Source organism: Pan troglodytes, chromosome 1 (genome assembly GCF_028858775.2).
Source record: "Pan troglodytes isolate AG18354 chromosome 1, NHGRI_mPanTro3-v2.0_pri, whole genome shotgun sequence".
NCBI lineage: Eukaryota > Metazoa > Chordata > Mammalia > Primates > Hominidae > Pan > Pan troglodytes.
The window spans coordinates 116763489-116783476 of record NC_072398.2 but is presented as its reverse complement, the minus strand read 5'-3'; the positions used below and the strand labels follow the sequence as shown (position 1 = coordinate 116783476).

Genomic DNA, 19988 nt, shown 5'->3' with positions numbered 1-19988 from the left:
GCTCATTACCATTGGGTGGGATCTTGGGCCAAGATAAAGAAAAAGAACGCCCCTCAATTTTCCACCAGAGTCCCCTGATGTCTTAAGAAGCACATGTAGACAGAGAGGTTGCGTGGTCCTCACTTGAGTCAACTAAGAGTGGGAGATTCTCTTCTGAATTCAATTTTCAAAAGCAGATTTTCCTTTTTTTTGTAGTATAAAAATGCTCTGGGCCTTGCACCATTTCAGGTTTTGGATCCAATTCCCAGTCCCTTTATAACCTTGGCAGCTGGGCTTCGCCTTCATCAGCCTTTCCCTTTCCCTGCTCATGGGCCTCTCACAACCCCACTCTCTCTTTATATCACACAAATGAGTTCATTCTCAGCACCATACCCACTATGTGGCTTATCTCTTTTCCAGCTCTCATCATGATGATCCAGCTTCTTCAGGTTCATTGACACCCTGAAAATTCGTCTTTGAATTCTCTCTTGCTTTGTCATTGAAAGCATTGTGCTCCCTGACTCCCCATCCCCTCCTCTCTCCGTCCTAACATTTGAGTTTGTTGGTGTTTCATCTTTCTATCCGTGCATCCATCTATCTCTCCATCAGCCCATGTGTCTATTTTGTGTCAGTCACTGGGGACAGAGAGATGACATGGTGAGTTACTGTCCTCAGGACATGGCAGTGTAGGGGTGGGGAACAGGATATATAAATAAAAAATTAATGGCAGTGCAACTAGATATGCACAAAGCACAGAGGCTATAAAAGAGATGCTTTGGATGGTGAATAAGGAGCTGGGAAGGATGTGCTGGCAGGAGAGCTGGGCACCCTCTAAGCAGAAGGAATGCCATGCACTGGCCTGGGTAGATGTAAAAGCATGCTGCAAGCAGGAAGCCCTGAGTTTTTGAAAATTGTTGAGGCATAAAGTAGGAGAATCTGGGGACAGGGCAGGGATTGGTGAAAATTAGTCTGGGGTGTTAGGCAGGGCCCAGGGCTTCAGAGGCCCTCTATGTTATGCTCAGTCTCTCAGGCTCATCCTGACAGTCCTGGGTCCACCCAGTGGTTGGTTTTAAGGAAGGGCATGACGTGGTGAGACTAGTTTGGAGAGACAACTCTGGCAACACTGCAAAGGATAGGTTTCATGAGTGACTCTCCAAGACAGGGAGGCCTGTGGCAGGTACAAGTAGGAATGATGTTACCAGGGTGGAAGAGGACACATTCAAGAGGTGTTGTGGAGGTAAAGTTGGTAGCACTAAATGATAGGTGGGAAGAGTGGGGGGCTGTTGTCCAGGTTTCTGTCTTGAAAAAGTGGGTGCATGAGAGTTGTGTGCCCACACCCAGTCCTGTCTAAACTAGTGGCCATTCTGCCTCGGGCCTGCCTCATTTGCCCCTGTATTCCATTTTGTTACCAACACATAAATCAGGCCTTCATTTCTTACCTAGATCTTGAAGTATCCTCTTCATCTCTTTCAGTCCATCCTACGACATGCTGCCAAGGTAATCTTCCAGGGACAGCTGAACAATTCCCATTGCAGAGTGAATGATGTCCCAGCTTTTAGCATCACCATCAATATTCATTGCTGGAGGAGACATTCTTTTCCCATAGAGTCCAATTTTTGAGAGAACATGAGGCATGTTGTAGGTGTGAAGTAATTGAATGTCAAGTCGGGTTTTGTTGTTGTTTTTTTTGTTTGTTTCTTTGTTTTACTTATTTATTTACTTATTTATTTTATTTTTTTGAGACACAGTCCTGCTCTGTCTCCCAGGCTGGTGTAGAATGGTGTGATCTCAGCTCACTGCAACCTCTGCCTCCCGAGTTCAAACAATTCTGCCTCAGCCTCCCAAGTAGCTGGCATTACAGGCACCAACATCATGCCCCCTAACTTTTTTGTATTTTTAGTGGAGACGGGCTTTTGCCATGTTGGCCAGGCTGGTCTCGAACTCCTGACCTCAGGTGATCCATCTACCTCAGCATTGCAAACTGCTAGGATTACAGGCGTGAGCCACCGTGCCCGGCCCAAGTCATCTTTAATGGGGACACAGAACTCCTACTCTGAGGTCAATGAAGGAAGGAGGCAGGGTGTCTCCAGGGGTGGCCCCGGGTGATCCTGTGTGTGCCCATCATGTCTTTCCAGGTGTATCTTCCATTTCTCCCTGGCGTGGTGCTCTCTGGTCTGGTCTCATTGTTCTCTAAAAGTGACCCCTTTCCCACCTGGGTCTTTGCAGACTCCATTTTCTCCACCTGGAATACTTTCCCTCACATTCCTGTCTGTTGAAATCCTACCCATCTTCTGATATTTAGCCCAAATACAAGGACCCCATGAATCCCCTGTGGGAATGGATCTCCCAGAAGCATTTTCCTTTCTTATGGCACTCTTCACATTTACTGTGCACTGCACCTAACATGTCTCCTATTTTATCTCCCACACTGGACCACTAGACTGGGAGCAGAAGTGGAAAATCAGAGGCCTTAATCCTGGGGCCAGGCTGTGAATGTGTTTTCTTAGTTTGCATATTTGTTCCCCACCAAATTTAATTTATTAAAAAATTATAACCTATGTTAAACATACAGGAAAGCTGAGAGTATGATATAATAATGTATATTTGGGACTTATTGCCAAGAATGAACAGATTTGCTGCTGACACCTCACCACCCACTTTTTAAGATATAAATTATTGCACATACAGTTGGAACACTAGCCCACACATCCCTCTCCTGGAGCAGATCTTCACACTGCTTTTTCAAGTTTAGAGTTAGTCATTAATATTTAGAAATCATGGGATTTCACATCATAAGAGTTGGCCTCTGGTCACTTTCCTGCCAGTTCTCACCAGTCCATCACAGGCTCTGGGGCCCACCCTGGCCCTTGGAATCTGCCTATCTAGTCTGTGGCTTAGTCTGGCACCCGAGCTCTCTCATCTGTGCTCTGCACATGCTTTCCAGAAAGCAGAGGTCCTCCTCATGCCCCTCCATCCTCCTCTGCACCACTGCTCGGGCTGTGCCCATTCTTGGACTGAGGAATTCAAGGCCTCATTCAAGCTCCACTGGCTTCTGTGGCTTTTCCCAGTGACTTCAGCTCAGCTTCATTCTCTGTACTCATATACACCTAGCCCTTAAGCCAGTGGCTGAGCACTTGCCTGCACTTTCATTCATTCCTTTGTCAGGTACCCTGCAGAGCCACCCAGGTGGAGAAAAAGGACCCAAAAGTACCTTCCAGCTTAGGCTTCCTTGTTTTTCCCTCCAAGCCTTTCCGCCCCCGTATGGTGCATCCTGTGAGGTGCATCAGGGCTTGGTGCAGGAGCTCTGCCTGGCACCCTCAGTTGTAAGAAGGAATGGCACATTTTGTTGGCCATAACACTCTGAGGCCTTTGTACCTGTTTAGTGAGATGGCTGACTGATCGGGCCTCCTCGCCTCTTTCGCTGATCACCCCTCACTGCCTGTTGGAGATATGTCCTCTTCCTTCCTTTGCCTGTGAAAACTGCCCTGGTGGTTTCGTAGGGTTTCATCAGGCTGAAAAACCAGGGGAAGGCGTCTTGTCTCTGATTCCACCACCTTCCTTTGGTTCCTATGGTATTTGGCATTAACATATGGATGTCGCGTTTGCCTCACAAGAGCTGGAGCGATGCTGGCTCTTGCATTTTGTGCAGTGGCTGGGGAAGGAGGGGTGTTGCATTTTACTTTTTTCTTTTTTTTTAATTAGTTAATTTTTTTATTATACTTTAAGTGCTAGGGTACACGTGCACAACATGCAGGTTTGATACATAGGTATACATGTGCCACATTGGTTTGCTGCACCCATCAACTTGTCATTTACATTAGGTATTTCTCCTAATGCTATCTGTCCCCCAGCCCCTCACCCCCGACAGGCCCCGGTGTGTGATATTCCCTGCCCTGTGTCCATGTGTTCTCGTTGTTCAATTCCCACCTATGAGTGAGAACATGTAGTGTTTGGTTTTCTGTCCTTGTGATAGTTTGCTTAAAATGTTGGTTTCCACCTTCATCCATGTCCCTGCAAAAAAACATGAACTCATCCTTTTTTATGGCTGCATAGTGTTCCATGGTGTATATGTGCCACATTTTCTTAATCCAGTCTATCATTGACGGACATTTGGGTTGGTTCCAAGTCTTTGCTATTGTGAATAGTGCCTTAATAAACATACATGCGCATGTGTCTTTATAGTAGCATGATTTATAATTGTTTGGGTGTATACCCAGTAATGGGATTGCCGGGTCAAATGATATTTCTAGTTCTAGATCCTTGAGGAATTGCCACACTGTCTTCCACAATGGTTGAACTAATTTACACTCCCACCAACAGTGTAAAAGCGTTCCTATTTCTCCACATCCTCTCCAGCATCTGTTGTTTCCTGACTTTTTAATGATTGCCATTCTAACTGGCATGAGTGGTATCTCATTGTGGTTTGGATTTGCATTTCTCTGATGACCAGTGATGATGAGCATTTTTTCATGTGTCTGTTGGCTGTATAAATGTCTTCTTTTGAGATGTATCTGTTCATATCCTTTGTCTACTTTTACATGGGGTGATTTGTTGTTTTCTTGTAAATTTGTTTAAGTTCTTTGTCGACTCTGGATATTAGTCCTTTGTCAGATGGGTAGATTGCAAAGATTTTCTCCCATTCTGTAGTTTGCCTGTTCACTCTGATGATAGTTTCTTTTGCTGTGCAGAAGCTCTTTAGTTTAATTAGATCTCATTTGTCAATTTTGGCTTTTGCTGCATTGCTTTTAGTGTTTTGGTCATGAAGTCTTTGCCCATGCCTATGTCCTGAATGGTATTGCCTAGGTTTTCTTCTAGGGTTTTTATGGTGTTAGGTCTTACATTTAAGTATTTAATCCATCTTCAGTTATTTTTCGTATACGGTGTAAGGAAAGGATCCAGTTTCAGCTTTCTACATATGTCTAGCCAGTTTTCCCAGCACCATTTATTAAATAGGGGATCCTTTCCCCATTGCTTGTTTTTGTCAGGTTTGTCAAAGATCAGATGGTTGTAGATGTGTGGTGTTATTTCTGAGGTCTCTGTTCTGTTCCATTGGTCTGCATGTCTGTTTTGGTACAAGTACCATGCTGTTTTGGTTACTGTAGCCTTGTAGTATAGTTTGAAGTCAGATAGCATGATGCCTCCAGCTTTGTTCTTTTTGCTTAGGATTGTCTTGGCTATGTGGGCTCTTTTTTGGTTCCATATGAACTTTAAAGTATTTTTTTCCCAATTCTTTGAAGAAAGTCAGTGGTAGTTCGATGGGGATAGTATTGAATCTATAAATTACTTTGGGCAGTATAGCCATTTTCACGATATTGATTTTTCCTATCCATGAGCATGGAACATTCTTCCATTTGTTTGTGTCCTCTTTTATTTTGTTGAGCAGTGGTTTGTAGTTTTCCTTGAAGAGGCCCTTCACTTCCCTTGTAAGTTGAATTCCTAGGTATTTTATTCTCTTTGAAGCAATTGTGAATGGGAGTTCACTCATGATTTGGCTCTCTGTTTGTCTGTTATTGATGTATAGGAATGCTTGTGATTTTTGCACATTGATTTTGTATCCTGACACTTTGCTGAAGTTGCTTATCAGCTTAAGGAGATTTTGGGCTGAGAGGATGGGGTTTTCTAAATATACAATTACGTCGTCTGCAAACAGAAACAATTTGAGTTCCTCTTTTCTTAATTGAATACCCTTTATTTCTTTCTCTTACCTGATTGCCCTAGCCAGAACTTCCAAAACTGTGTTGAATAGGAGTGGTGAGGGAGGGCATCTTTGTCTTGTGCCAGTTTTCAAAGGGGATGCTTCCAGTTTTGGCCCATTCAGTACAATATTGGCTGCAGGTTTGTCAGAAATAGCGCTTATTATTTTGAGATATGTTCCATCAATACCTAGTTTATTGAGAGTTTTTAGCATGAAGGGCTGTTGAATTTTGTCACAGGCCTTTTCTGAATCTATTGAGATAATCATGTGGTTTTTGTTGTTGGTTCTGTTTATGTGATGGATTACGAATATTGATTTGTGTGTGTTGAACCAGCCTTGCATCCCAGGAATGAAGCCTACTTGATTGTGGTGGGTAAGCTTTTTAATGTGCTGCTGCATTCGGTTTGCCAGTATTTTACTGAGGATTTTCACATTGATGTTCATCAGGAATATTGGCCTAAAATTCTATTTTTTTGTTGTGTCTCTACCAGGCTTTGGTATCAGGATGATGCTAGCCTCATAAAATGAGTTAGGGAGGGTTCCCTCTTTTTCTTTTGATTGAAATAGTTTCAGAAGGAATGGTACCAGCTCCTCTGTACCTCTGGTAGAATTTGGCTGTGAATCCATCTGGTCCTGGACTTTTTTTGGTTGCTAGCCTATTAATTATTGCCTCAATTTCAGAACCTATTATTGGTCTATTCAGAGATTCAACTTCTTCCTGGTTTAGTCTTGGGAAGATGTATGTGTCTAGGAATTTATCCATTTCTTCTAGATTTTCTAGTTTATTTGCGTAGAAGTGTTTATAATATTCTCTGATGGTAGTTTGTATTTCTGTGGGATCGGTGGTGATATCCCCTTTATCATTTTTTATTGCATCTATTTGATTCTTCTCTCTTTTCTTTTTTATTAGTTTTCCTAGTAGTCTATCTTTTTTGTTGATCTTTTCAAAAAAACAGCTCTTGGATTCATTGATTTTTTTGAAAGTTTTTTTGTGTCTCTATCTTCTTCAGTTCTGCTCTGATCTTAGTTATTTCTTGTCTTCTGCTAGCTTTTGAATTTGTTTGCTCTTGCTTCTCTAGTTCTTTTAATTGTGATGTTAGGGTGTCGATTTAAGATATTTCCTGCTTTCTCTTGTGGGCATTTAGTGCTATAAATTTCCCTCTACACACTGCTTTAAATGTGTCCCAGAGATTCTGGTACACTGTGTCTTTGTTTTCATTGGTTTCAAAGAACATTTTTATTTCTGCCTTCATTTCGTTATTTACCCAGTAGTCATTCAGGAGTAGGTTGTTCAGTTTCCATGTAGTTGTGCAGTTTTGAGTGAGTTTCTTAATCCTGAGTTCTAATTTGATTGCACTGTGGTCTGAGAGACAGTTTGTTGTGATTTCTGTTCTTTTACATTTGCTGAGGAGTGTTTTACTTCCAATTATGTGGTCAATTTTAGAATAAGTGTGATGTGGTGCTGAGAAGAATGTATATTCTGCTGATTTGGAGTGTAGAGTTCTGTAGATGTCTATTAGGTCTGCTTGGTGCAGAGCTGAGTTCAAGTCCTGGATATCCTTGTTCATCTTCTGTCTCACTGATCTGTCTAATATTGACAGTGGGGTATTAAAATCTCCCATTATTATTGTGTGGGAATCTAAGTCTGTTTTGTAGGTCTCTAAGGACTTGCTTTATGAATCTGGGTGCTCCTGTATTAGGTGCATATTTATTTAAGATAGTTAGCTCTTCTTGGCAAACTGATCGCTTATCATTATGTAGTGGCCTTCTTTGTCTTTTTTGATTTTTGTTGGTTTAAAGTCTGTTTTATCAGAGACTAGGATTGCATTCCCTGCTTTTTTTTTTTTTGCTTTCCATTTGCTTGGTAGATCTTCCTCCATCCCTTTATTTTGAGCCTATGTGTGTCTTTGCACGTGAGATGGGTCTCCTGAATACAGCACACTGACAGGCCTTGATTCTTTATCCAATTTGCCAGTCTGTGTCTTTTAATTGGGGCATTTAGGCCATTTACATTTAAGGTTATTATTATGTTTGAATTTGATCCTGTCATTATGATGTTAGCTGATTATTTTGCCCATTAATTGATGCAGTTTCTTCATAGCGTCGATGGTCTTTACCATTTGGCATGTTTTTGCCGTGGCTGGTTTTGCAGTGGCTGGTTTTGCAGTGGCTGGTTTTGCAGTGGTTGTTCCTTTCCACGTTTAGTGCTTCCTTCAGGAGCCTTGTAAGGCAGGCCTGGTGGTGACAAAATCTCTCAGCATTTGTTTGTCTCTAAAGGATTTTATTTCTCCTTCACTTTTGAAGCTTAGTTTGGCTGAATATGAGTTTCTGGGTTGAAAATTCTTTTCTTTAAGAATGTCGAATATTGGCCCCCACTCTCTTCTGGCCTGCAGGTTTTCTGCCGAGAGATCCGCTGTTAGTCTGATGGTCTTCCCTTTGTGGGTAACTGAACCTTTCTCTCTGGCTGCCCTTAACATTTTTTCCTTCATTTCAACCTTGGTGAATCTGACAATTATGTGTCTTGGGGTTGCCCTTCTCGAGGAGTATCTTTGTGGTGTTCTCTGTATTTCCTGAATTTGAATGTTTTCCCGCCTTGCTAGGTTGGGGAAGTTCTCCTGAATAATATCCTCAAGAGTGTTTTCTAACTTGGTTCCATTCTCCCTGTCACTTTCAGGTGCACCAAACAAATGTAGATTTGGTCTTTGCATATAGTGCCATATTTCTTGGAGGCTTCGTTCATTTCTTTTCACTCTTTTTTCTCTAATCTTGTCTTCTCACTTTATTTCATTAGTTTGATCTTCAATCACTGATACCCTTTCTTCCACTTGATTGAATCAGCTGTTGAATCTTATGCATGTGTCACAAAGTTCTCGTGCTGTGGTTTTGAGCTCCATCAGGTCATTTAATGTCTTCTCTACACTGTTTATTCTAGTTAGCAATTCGTCTAACCTTTTTTCAAGGCTTTTAGCTTCCTTGCAATGGGTTAGAACGTGCTCCTTTAGCGCAGAGAAGTTTGTTATTACCGAAGGTCTGACGCCTGCTTCTGTCGACTCCTCAAAGTCATTCTCCATCCAGTTTTGTTCCCTTGCTGGTGAGGAGCTGTGATCCTTTGGAGGAGAAGAGGCACTCATTTTTTGGAATTTTCAGCTTTTCTGCTCTGGTTTCTCCCCATCTTTGTGATTTTATCTACCTTTGGTCTTTGATGTTGGTGACTGTGACCTATGGATGGGGTTTTGGTGTGGACGTCCTTTTTTTTGATGTTGATGCTATTCCTTTCTGTTTGTTAGTTTTCCTTCTAACAGTCAGACCCCTCAGCTGCAGGTCTGTTGGAGTTTGCTGGATGTCCACTCCAGACCCTGTTTGGCTGGGTATCAATAGTGGAGGCTGCAGAGCAGCAAGTATTGCCGCCTGATCCTTCTTCTGGAAGCTTTGTCCCAGAGGGGCACCCACCTGTTTAAGGTGTCTGTCAGCCCCTACTGGGAGGTGTTTTCCAGTCAGGCTACATGGGGGTCAGGGACCTGCTAGAAGAGGCAGTCTGTCTGCTCTCGGATCTGGAATGCCGTGCTGAGAGAACCACTGCTCTCTTCAGAGCTGTCAGACAGGGACATTTAAGTCTGCAGAAGCTGTCTGCTGCCTTTTGTTCTACTATGTCCTTCCCTCATAGGTGGAAGCTATAGAGGCAGTAGGCCTTGCTAAGCTGCAGTGGGTTCCACTTAGTTCATGCTTCCCAGCCTCTTTGTTTACACTGTGAGCTACTCAAGCCTCAGCAATGGCAGACGCCCCTCCCCCCCATCAAGCTACAGCATTGCCAGTCTGTCTCAGACTGCTACAGTAGCAGTGAGCAAGGCTCCCTGGGCGTGGGACCCACTGAGCCAGGCACAGGAGGTTATCTCCTGGTCTGCTGGTTGCTAAGACTGGGGAAAAAGCACAGTATTTGGTCAGGAGTGTACCTTTTCTCCAGGCAAGACTGTCACAGCTTTCCTTGGCAGGAAAGGGAAATCCCCCAACCCCTTGTGCTTCCTGGGTGAGGCAATGCGCCACTCTGCTTCAGCTCGCCCTCTGTGGGCTGCACCCACTGTCCAACCAGTCCCAATGAGATGAACCAGGTACCTCAGTTGGAAATGCAGAAATCACCCATCTTCTGCATCAGTCTCTCTGAGAGCTGCAGATCGGAGCTGTTCCTATTCGGCCATCTTGGAAGTGACCACTGGGTGTTGCATTTTTCACCTTACCCCACTGCCTGGGGCCACTCCCCACTGACGCTGGTGATGATCATCTGTTCCTTGGGCTTTTGAAGATGGTGGTAACCTGTTCATCTGGGCCAGAATGTGGTTCCCTTTTCTCTTCAGAATGAACACTGAAACTAACTCCATTGTGGTAATCAAATTCAACTGAGTAATGATCTGTTAATTTCCTGTGTAAGAAAAAAGCCATCTTGATGTTGGGTGTGACTCTCATCATGGCTGTGATACACAAAGGTCCAGAGGGAGACAGCTTCCATCTCCACACTCTGGACCCATAGCAACCTCCTCACCTGCTTCAGTTCAACTCTGTCCCTCATGCCCCTGACAGTGTTTCTTTTGACTGTGTTTTCATTCATTGGTTAATGTCTATGTCATCACTGAAGTCCCCAAACTTGATTGGCCTCCTCTCTTCAGGGAAATTGAGAAGAATGAGAGAACCAGTGATTAAAGAGGAGATGGAGAGAAGAAAGAGGCTAAGGATATGGAAGAATAAAGGAAGAAAGGATATGATTTAGAGAAGAGAAGGAGAAAGAAGAGAGAGACAGTTAAATCTGGGGATGTGGGATAGTAGACTTCTAATTTTGGGCTGAGTAGAAGGTATATTTTGGAGGAAGTTCACACTTGCTTTTTGTACTTGCCCAGGAACCCATGGTGTGGCTCATTGTGTGATTTGAAAGGGTGAAATGCAGGGTTATGTATGATCAGAATGGCCAACACATATATAGCCAGGTGTGTTCTAGAGACCTTCAAATAAATTGACACTGAAGCGGGTGGAGGCCTGATGCATTTTTGTTTCTCTCTGCCCTGCTCAGGCCCATTAGGAAAGGCATGCAAACCCTTTCAGATGCCCCTCAGGGATTCTCCTTGGTTCTAGAGATTCCCCTGTACCAGATTGGGCAAGAAAGAGGTAACCCCAAAAAGCTGTGGCTCTCCCAAGTATCAGCATCCCATGCTCCAGTGCTCTGCTGTACCACTGATAAGACCAGTTCAGGCTGCATGATTCCATGGAAAGATAAGGACTTTCAAGACCAACTTCCTGGTAGCAGGCCTAGCCACTAATCATTAGTGTGATGGTGAACAAGTTTCCTTAACGTTAAAATGGGAATAGTCACCCCCACGTGATAGGTTTCTGATAAGTATTGAGTGAGGTAATATATGTCACATGTAGGTCATGTTGTAGATGCCTGAAACATAGTAGAGCTTATTCAGTCTTCATCGCCCTTCCAGATCCTCCCACTACTCTGCCAACTCCCCTTCCCCAGCTCCATGCTACTCTCCTAGGTAAAAGACGGTGATACCTGGAAATGAAAAGAAAAGGAGGGAACTAGGTATTAACAGAAACTACAACTCCCTCCAGGTTAAGCATTAAAACATTTATTGCTCTTTACATTGGACTGCGTGAAGAAATAGGAGATTTAAAAGAAAAGAAATCCTTTCTCATTTAAGAGTAGAAATGGAGCTCTAGTAGTTAAAAATGACTTCAAGTTAGAAGAGACCACAATTGTTCGGAATCAGACACTGAGATTTGGAAAAAGCAAATCACATTGTCTTTCCTCTGGTATATGATTAGGACAGAAAGCTTCTGGTTGGGCCAGGGACTGGGCAGGTTTTGACGACATGAGGAAGACAATAAGTTGGCTATTACGTGAAGGGAGGCAGCAGGACCTGGACTTTTGCCCTTGTCACCTGTATGAAGCCAGGAGGATGGAGCTTGACGACATCTCCTAACAATACCCACATGCACATCTCTGTCATCCTTAAATCACTGAGTCTTGGATTTCATGGTCTCCTTGTGCCGGTCCACAAGGGAACCAACCCACTCCATGGTTTTCTGCTTGGCTTCCTCCCAGCTGTAAAGTGACTTATATGCCAGATCTTACTGAGCCTTCTTGTAAGAGAAGGTGAACACGCTATTTGATAATGTCACTCTGTGGTGGTTGAAGGGCGGTCAACAGGTGTAAATTGGCCTTGGCAGGAAGCTCACTATTTCCAGCAGGAAGCCAATCCAGTACGTCAGGGATAAAGGAAGGCTCCAACTGGAATCAAGGCAGAGGCCAAACTCTTGGCTCAGGGTGTAACTAAGGTTATCATAGCTTTGGTGAGGCATGTCATCTGAGATATAGTAGAACTGTCCTCGGACACTTGGGGCCTTCTTGGGCTCCCGCAGGGCCCTCAAGGCCAGAATGTGGGCCCAGGCCATGTTGCCAACATAGACTGGGTTGACTCTGGAGAACTTGCTGAAACTTGACAGGATTCCATGGTTGTTTAGGGCCTCATTTATACCAGCAGAAAGGACTGGGCTTCCTTCCCCATAAATAAACATTGGTCTTACGGCACAAGTGTGCATTGTGCCACCATTTTTCAGAGTCAGCCCATTAGCCGCCAGCACAGCCTTCTCAGCAAGCTTTTTGCTGTGTGGGTATGGAGCGTACCATGTGTTTTCCAGAGGCTCTTTTTCATGACTGTTCTGGATGATTTCCTTGTAGGAATTGGGCCTGGCTACCTCTAGGGTACTGGTGTAGATGAAGATTGGCACAGTAGCTTGGACACAGGCCTCCAACAGAAGCTGGGTACCAACCTACGAAAAGCATTCTGTCAGTGTCAGGAAATATAACTAAGGGGCCCCAACAATGTGCATAGATGTTTATTCCCAAGTGCAGTGGTTATAACAGACTCGGGGTATATTCTTATGTGACTGTGACTGAGACTGGGCCATGCTACAGCCATAGGAAAAACACCAAAATGAAAAGAAACTGACATGTGGGTTCTGGAGAGCAAGAATTTCTAGACTTTTGGGTGTATGGATGTGTGTGTCTGTGTGTGTGTGTGTATATACTGTAATTTTGGCAAAGGACTTAGAGTTATCACTTTATATTCTGTCAAGTAATGATGTTGAAAAATTACAACATGACATCAATACCATTAATGGCAGATTACTGAAAAACTAAAAAATCAGGAAGATATACTCTGAGAATATGGACAGTCCCAGTCCTTAGGCAGAAAAGGGCACTGGAAGAATTTATGTCACACACACACCCATACACAGTTGTATATAAGCAATATACACTCTGAAATGTACTCTTAAATATACATATAATTGCTGGTATTTTTCTCATTTTGAGTGCACTAATAAAACTTTGTCACAAGGACCATTCCTGGAGTCATTGAGCGAACAGTGGCTTGTGGGGAGATGCTGGAAACCCACACTCTTTTCCTGATTGTGCATTCCCTGGGAAAGCTGCTTCCAATTCTGGCTGTGACTCTGTTTACCTGGTTATGTAAAATCGGGGTGATAAACCTTCCTTTAAACCCTGCCCTGGCATTTCCTGTGGAGCCTGGTGGAGGACTGGGGAGAGGAGTGTGCCCTCTGCTGTTAACACCTGTACTGGGAGGACCTTGCCGCCTCCCCTGAGCTGTGTGGAAGTGAAGCTCATGGAGGTGTTTGGAGTGCCTTCCCTTGAAGAAGGAAGGAATTTCCTAGGCAAAGGATTATTATTTTTTCTTATTTTTTTATTCTTGGCCCTGTTTAAAGTCTCTGTGGAATTTGAGTTTCTGGAGAGACAGCCTCATGTTTTCAACAATTAATCTGGTGGCAGAGAAAATGTGGAAGTAGTTTACCTTCAAGGGGGAAATGACCAACATTGTGAAATATTTTCTAAGCCTTGGAGTGATAATGGTTAGGAAACAGATGCCTCTAACACTTCCCCTGTCATTTCACATTTCTTGTTGTTGGGAGCTGCGGAGAGTTAACAATTCAAATGAAAAACTGGTTACTCTTAACACCCTCCTTGCACTGTAGAGGTACTGAAAGAAATGAGCGAGTAGAAACTGGAAAGGTTTTTTCTTTCTGTTTCTTTCTTTTCTTTCTTTCTTTCTTTCTTTCTTCTCTTTTTTTTTTTTTGGTACTGGAGACTCAAAAGCAATTAGTTGCAGGAGAAAAGGCATCAGAGTAGACTGAATGTGGAGGGCCAGGCCTGTGGTTGGGTGCTGTGGTGCTGAAGAGACTGGACTCTGGGAATCAGAGGGTGAGACTGCATGGCAAGGTTCCTTAAGGGAATGTGTCTGAATTTAAAGTAGTTTGGGAAGCTGCAATTCGGAGAGACCACCAAGCTTTTAAGGGATGAGGATTGAATGAAGGTGCACTTTGGGCACCTAGTTTGAAATGGTTCTGTAATAGCAGGCCCTTTGGTGAGCTGAAGAGATCATATTCTGCATACTGGGAAACTGTTTTTGTTAAGAAAATATTGTGAGAAAGCATGTGCTGGATAATTCTGTCCTGACAGACCTCTGAGAACCAGCTTTGCTAGTTCTCTCAAGAGAACTTCTTTGAGGTGGGCAGGAGGGCTTTGAATGTTCTTGATATGGGAGTGCTGGGAAGGGAAGAGCGTGGTCCCTTTAAATGATATGGGAGCGGGGAAGGGAAGTGCTGGGTGAAGGAGGGTGTGGTTTCTGGCTAGGGCTGCACCCTCTGGGACCTAGATGAGGACAAGCATTTTCTGCCCAAATGTTGCATTTCCCAAGAACACCCTGGCCTGCCATGCCCCCATTCTCTGCCTATAAAACCCCCCCAATACCCTAGCAGGCACATGCACAAGCTGCTGGACATTGAGAGGAGCAGATTGGCAGAAGAAGACAGAAGGGGCTGGATGTCAGGAAGGGCACATCAGTGGAGGCACACATCAGCAGAGGAACACATCAGCAAAGGAATACATGGGCAGCTGGACTTTGGGAGGAACATACCCATGGGCAAAATGATGTGGAGTTTGTCTGGGGTGGTTGGAGAAGAGTTGGGTCATTGAGCAACCGACTCCAGGGGAAAACCTTCCCCTTCTGGCATCCCCCAGCTGCTGAGAGCTACCTCCACTCAAAATAACCTTGCACTCATTCTCCAAGCCCAGGTGTGATCCAATTCTTCCAGTAACCAAAGCAAGAACCCAGGATACAGAAAGCCCTCTGACCTTCCGACAAGTTAGAGGGTCTAATTTAGCTGGTTAAAACAAGCCGCCTATAGATGTCAAAACTAAAAGAGCAAGACTAAAAGAGCACCATGTAACACACACCCACTGGGGCTTCAGGAGCTGTAAACATTCACCCCAGACACTGCCATGGTGTCGGAGTCCCACAGCCTGCCTGTCTGTATGCTCCCATAGAGGTTTCAGCAGTGAGGCACTGAAGAAGCAAGCCACACCCCCATTGCATGCCTGGTGAGGGGGATGAGGGAATTTTTCCCATTTCATTATCATAAGCCTACACACAAGGTTTAAAATGATGACTATGTTGGCACCTGGAAGGTTTGATTCTGTCCCATAGAGGCAAAGAGTGGCTGAATATCAAGAGTCTGAAGTCGGAGTTTAGTTGACTTTTGACTGGAGCCACAATAGAGTGTCCACAGCCTTTGGAGTCACACAGGGGTGAGTTTAAAGTCTAATTCTCCTACTTACTTACTTACCTGGGGGGCCTTGGACTAGTTACTTGCCATCTGTAGCTCTGGTTTCCTCATGTAAAAAACTGAAGATAGCAGCTTTGAACTCCCCCAGTTGGTAGTGATCAGCAAAGACACTTGGCCAAAAGCACAGCAGATGTTCAGTGGAGGGACTTCTCTTCCTTTGTTGTTTGTCTTTCCGATCCTTAATTCCCCAACTTGCTTCATCTCCTCCCCAGGTTACTGTACCTTTCACATTGACATTCATGATGGACTCTCTGTGAGTGACACCGATGACATATATGATAGAAGCAGTGTGGATGATGACTGACATGTCCTAGCAGGCTCTCTTCAGGAATGGCTCATCCAGAATGTCTCCTTCCAGCACTGTCAGCTTGGTCTTGTTCTGGAGCTCTGTGTGAACACGGGACAGGTTATCGGAATGGTTTCGGAAACTGGCTTGGAAGTTTCCTGATAAAGATGTTGTTACATAGGTGTTCGAGGATGGCTAGGGTCAGGGTGTTGGAGTAGAGGGTGTACATTCCATGGAAGGAACAAGTAAACAGAGACACAGAAGTCAGAATGTGTAGCAATTTATTGGGAAAGAGCAAACATCTGTTTCTACCCCATCTCATTTCAGAAATGTAATCTGAGCAATGAGCTGTCAGGTGTGCTTGGAATATAAGCATTTCTAGGGTCATGGAAAGCTCACCAAAATTTTTAAAAAGAGTAGAGTGATTGTGGAGAGTTGGGTATAAGAGGGAAAATTTGAATTTAATTCTGCTGGTGATGCGGGATCATGATTTTGGGTCTCCAGCACCATGTCAGAGAAACCCCTTATTTATATTTGGAATAAGTAGAGAAACAGGCAGAGCATGGTGGCTCACACCTGTAATTCCATCGTTTTGGGAGGCTGAGGTGGGCAGATTTCTTGCACCCAGGAGGTCAAGATCAGCCTGGACAACCTCATGAAACCCCATCTCTACTAAAAATACAAAAATTAGCCAGGCATATTGGTGCATGCCCATAGTCCTAGCTGCTTGGAAGGCTGAAGCAGGAGGATGAATGGGGCCCAGGAGGTGAAGGTGGCAGTGAGCAGAGATCATGCCTTTGCATGCCAGCCTTGGTGGCATAGCCAAACCCTGTTTCAAAAAAAAAAAAAGAGAGAGAGAGAGAAACAGAAGCAGAATTGTGAAGTAGGAAGTCAACATTGGCTTGAGGATATAAAAAGGACTGGTATAGGGGATATGAGAAAGTAAGGTAATTAAGAGATTAATCAGAGTATCTGTGTCAAAGTTTCGATGAGGACTGGAAGCAGGGTCCAGCAGTGGAAGCAGAGGAGGGGAGAGATAAAACAGGTTTGAATTTCAGACCTTACCTTGAAGGTCCTGGTACCTATTGGATCTGGGCTGAGAGAAAAAGAAGACAAAATCACCCCTATGGTTTCCTGCTTGGGAAATTGGGAGGAGAGTCGAGCCATTACTGGGGAATTGTGGATGGGCATAAATGAGGAATGTCCATGAAAAACTCTGATCAGATATCAAAAGCAGATAGCAATGCTGAAAGTTAGTGACCAATGAACTGATATTCCAGCTGTCTAGCCAAGGGCAGTGGTTACAACTTTAATGTCTTCATGCTCCTCTGAAATCCACAAGACATTACGCGAACAGTAAAGTTGTCATCTGGAATTAGCGCACGCAATGAAAACCGTGGTACCTGGAGCTTGGATAAATACTCTACGCTTGTTTGTGCTTTATAATCTGCATATGACTCACAGTTTGCTTGTTTCATTTTACAACAGTCTCATGAGACAGGTTTTCTGAGTCCCACTTTATTGTGAGGAAACTGAGGATCACAGAGGTTAAGGGACAGATCTAAGGTCACGTTTTTAGTGGAGACTCAAACTTGCCCACCCCACCTCTAAGTCTTGTACTCTGTACACCGGGTACAGGCCTAGCCGTTTAGAATAAACTTTTCTGAGAAAGAGTAAGAATAAACCAGGTCAACTGAAATTGGCAACAAAGGCCAAAGAACAGTGAGAGTAAAATTTAGAGTGAAAAATTCAAGACCGGAGCAATTCCTTCCAGGGGTTCAGACAGGACCATTTACTCTCCTAATGCCTTTGCCATGTTTTGTCTACTCCCAGCCCCTTCCTATTGCCAGGTACCTCCAAGGAGGCCCTGCAGTTTGGGGAGGCAGGGAAGAGGCTGCTGGGGAGGATGTGGGTAACAGCCTGAGAGTGGAATTTTCTCTGGTTGTATTTCCACCTCTGCAATTCCTGCTCCCTTCCTCTGCTTCCCCTTTGCTGCCAACTTCAGACAGACTGGCTCAAAGGAATTGCCATTTCAAAGCAGAAGAAGTCTAAAGCCAAGAGAAAAGGCTTTTCCTTAATGAGTTCACAGGGATCTAGAGAGACCAGGAAAGGGGACTTTGTGGTGGAGCCATAGTTCCCTCCTTCCTCAAGCTGCTAGACTAACTACTGCTTAAGAGCACAGATGCTGCACTAGACTGTCTGGGTTCAAATCCAGCTTTGCAATATTCTAACTCTGGGACCTTCAGTGAGTTAATTAACCTCTCTGTGTCTGTCTCCTAATCTGTAAGAAAGGAGGATAATAATATTAACCATCTCGTAGGGTTGCTATGAGTAACAAATGAGTCAGCACATGCAAAACATGTAGCACAGTGCCTGGCACAGAAAGAACACTGAAAGGATTCTTTGTTTTTATCTTCATACAGGCCACTGCCCATCCATTATATTCCCTGCCTTTTCACCATAAGGAACAATTCCTCTAGGCTGAGCATTGCTTTTTTCTGGTATTACGTGTTAGATTGTAAATACTGATGACATATAAGGATTACAAACATTTAATCTTGTTTTGTGTTAATATTTGTTTATGAAAGACACCATTAAAACAGAGGGTGGAGGAAATTGGAAGAGGTCAGAGAAAAGCAAAAGAGGAACAGTGTGTTGGGTGTGGTCCCTGAGTGCTATCAAGTAGAGGCTTCTCTGAGGGCCGGTCATGACTCTCTACACAGCCAGAGCCCACATGTAGACACACAGTCCCCCCAGTACCCTGGGTTGGGGAGGAGGACAGGGAATTGGGCACCCAGGGAGGCAAAGGGAGAGACTGAAGACCCACTTTGCCAAGCATCAGCTCCAGAGTCAAGTAAGGAAGCCTCTGGAGGAAGCTCTGGTCTGAGCTGTGCTACACATTAATTAGATGGTCTCGGCAAGTTGCTTTATGTTTCTGGACCTTGATGGTTCATTGTTCAGTTGGATGCAACCCCTTTTCTATCTTCCTCATGGGGTTATTTGCACAAGGATCTGCTAAACCGAATTCTGCAATTTCTTGGCTATTGAGCAACAGAGACAAATGGTTAAAAAATAAAGCCATATATGAAAAATCGAAATGAGGCATATCTGGCCTCATACTGCCTCTTGCCATCTCTGCTCTGTGCTGTGTGCCTGTGCACGGGCTCTCTCTATCACTGATGCTCTCTCTCTCTCTTATCCTCTCTCTCTCTCTCACTCTTTCTCATGCATTCTCTGTCTTTCTCATTCTCTCTGATTTTCTCTCCCCCCTCATTTTCTCTCTCTGTTTCGCTTTCTGGCACACACACACACTTACAGACTCTCCTATACATTCACTTCCTTTTATTTTGCCTTCACTAAAGATGCCAAGGATGCTAAAAAACAAAACAAAACAAAGCTCAGGGCAGTCTAGAAAGGCAGGGACCCACTGGTGAGGTCTCCAGGTAAATGGTGTCCTTTGTAAATGTTGCAAAGCAATTGCCAAGACAAAAAGCTTCAGAACATAAAAAAGTTGTAGACAAGAAAAATAACTGATGTGGGATTTTCTAGATGAGAAGTAAAGGGGTCTGGTGTCCAAAGTGGCTGCCTCTCAAGTTCTGGGTCAGGGCCAGAATCCAGTCTCTGGACACCCCGTCCAGTGTCTTTCACATGATGCCATTTATACTATTTAATATTCTTTTTATGATGATTGTGAATGTGGGATTGGCTTAGATTTGACTACAACTTTCTGTAACTTGCTAGAAAAGGTTCACCTTCCTGCACCCATGCAGGGTTTAAAATGGAGCCACACACCCATGAATCAAGTTTACTTACCAGAAAATTCCTCCCTCAGCTTTGGTCTGAAGGCCTTGTCCAAGGCCCTGATCTCCTTCAGCTCCTTCTCCTCTATCAACAGGTGGATGATCCTCTGACCCAGAAACCCTCCTGCTCCCATCACAAGGCAGCTCCAGCCTGTCATCGCCAATCCAATATTGCAGGAAACACTCGCCAGGAAACAGAAGATGCTGGGGAGCAGATCTGATTCTAGGTTGACCCTGGAGAGGGCTAAAAATGAGATCAAAAGGTTATATACTCACACAAATGCTTTATTTTCCTCCACCCCATTTTTTTTTTGCAAAAATTCCATGTCTTCACCATTGCCAGGAGTAGCTAAAAGAAAATAAAGAAACTCTAACTGTTAGATTATTAAAAAGCTGGACAGAAGAGTCAGATTGCTGGTCACTTCATCCCCTAAGGTAGCCCTGGAGTTCTATGCTCTTTGGCTCCTGGCTTTCCCCTTATCACTTTGAACTCTTGCCACATACTCATTGCTCCTGTCTCTTCCAGTATCCCTTT

The 19988-nt window shown here is 44.1% G+C and overlaps 1 pseudogene; it reads right to left on the bottom strand.

The window, feature by feature from the left end:
• Nucleotides 1-11636: 11636 nt before the first annotated feature.
• Nucleotides 11637-19611, bottom strand: LOC469807 (3 beta-hydroxysteroid dehydrogenase/Delta 5-->4-isomerase type 1-like; annotated as a pseudogene).
• Nucleotides 19612-19988: the final 377 nt, after the last annotated feature.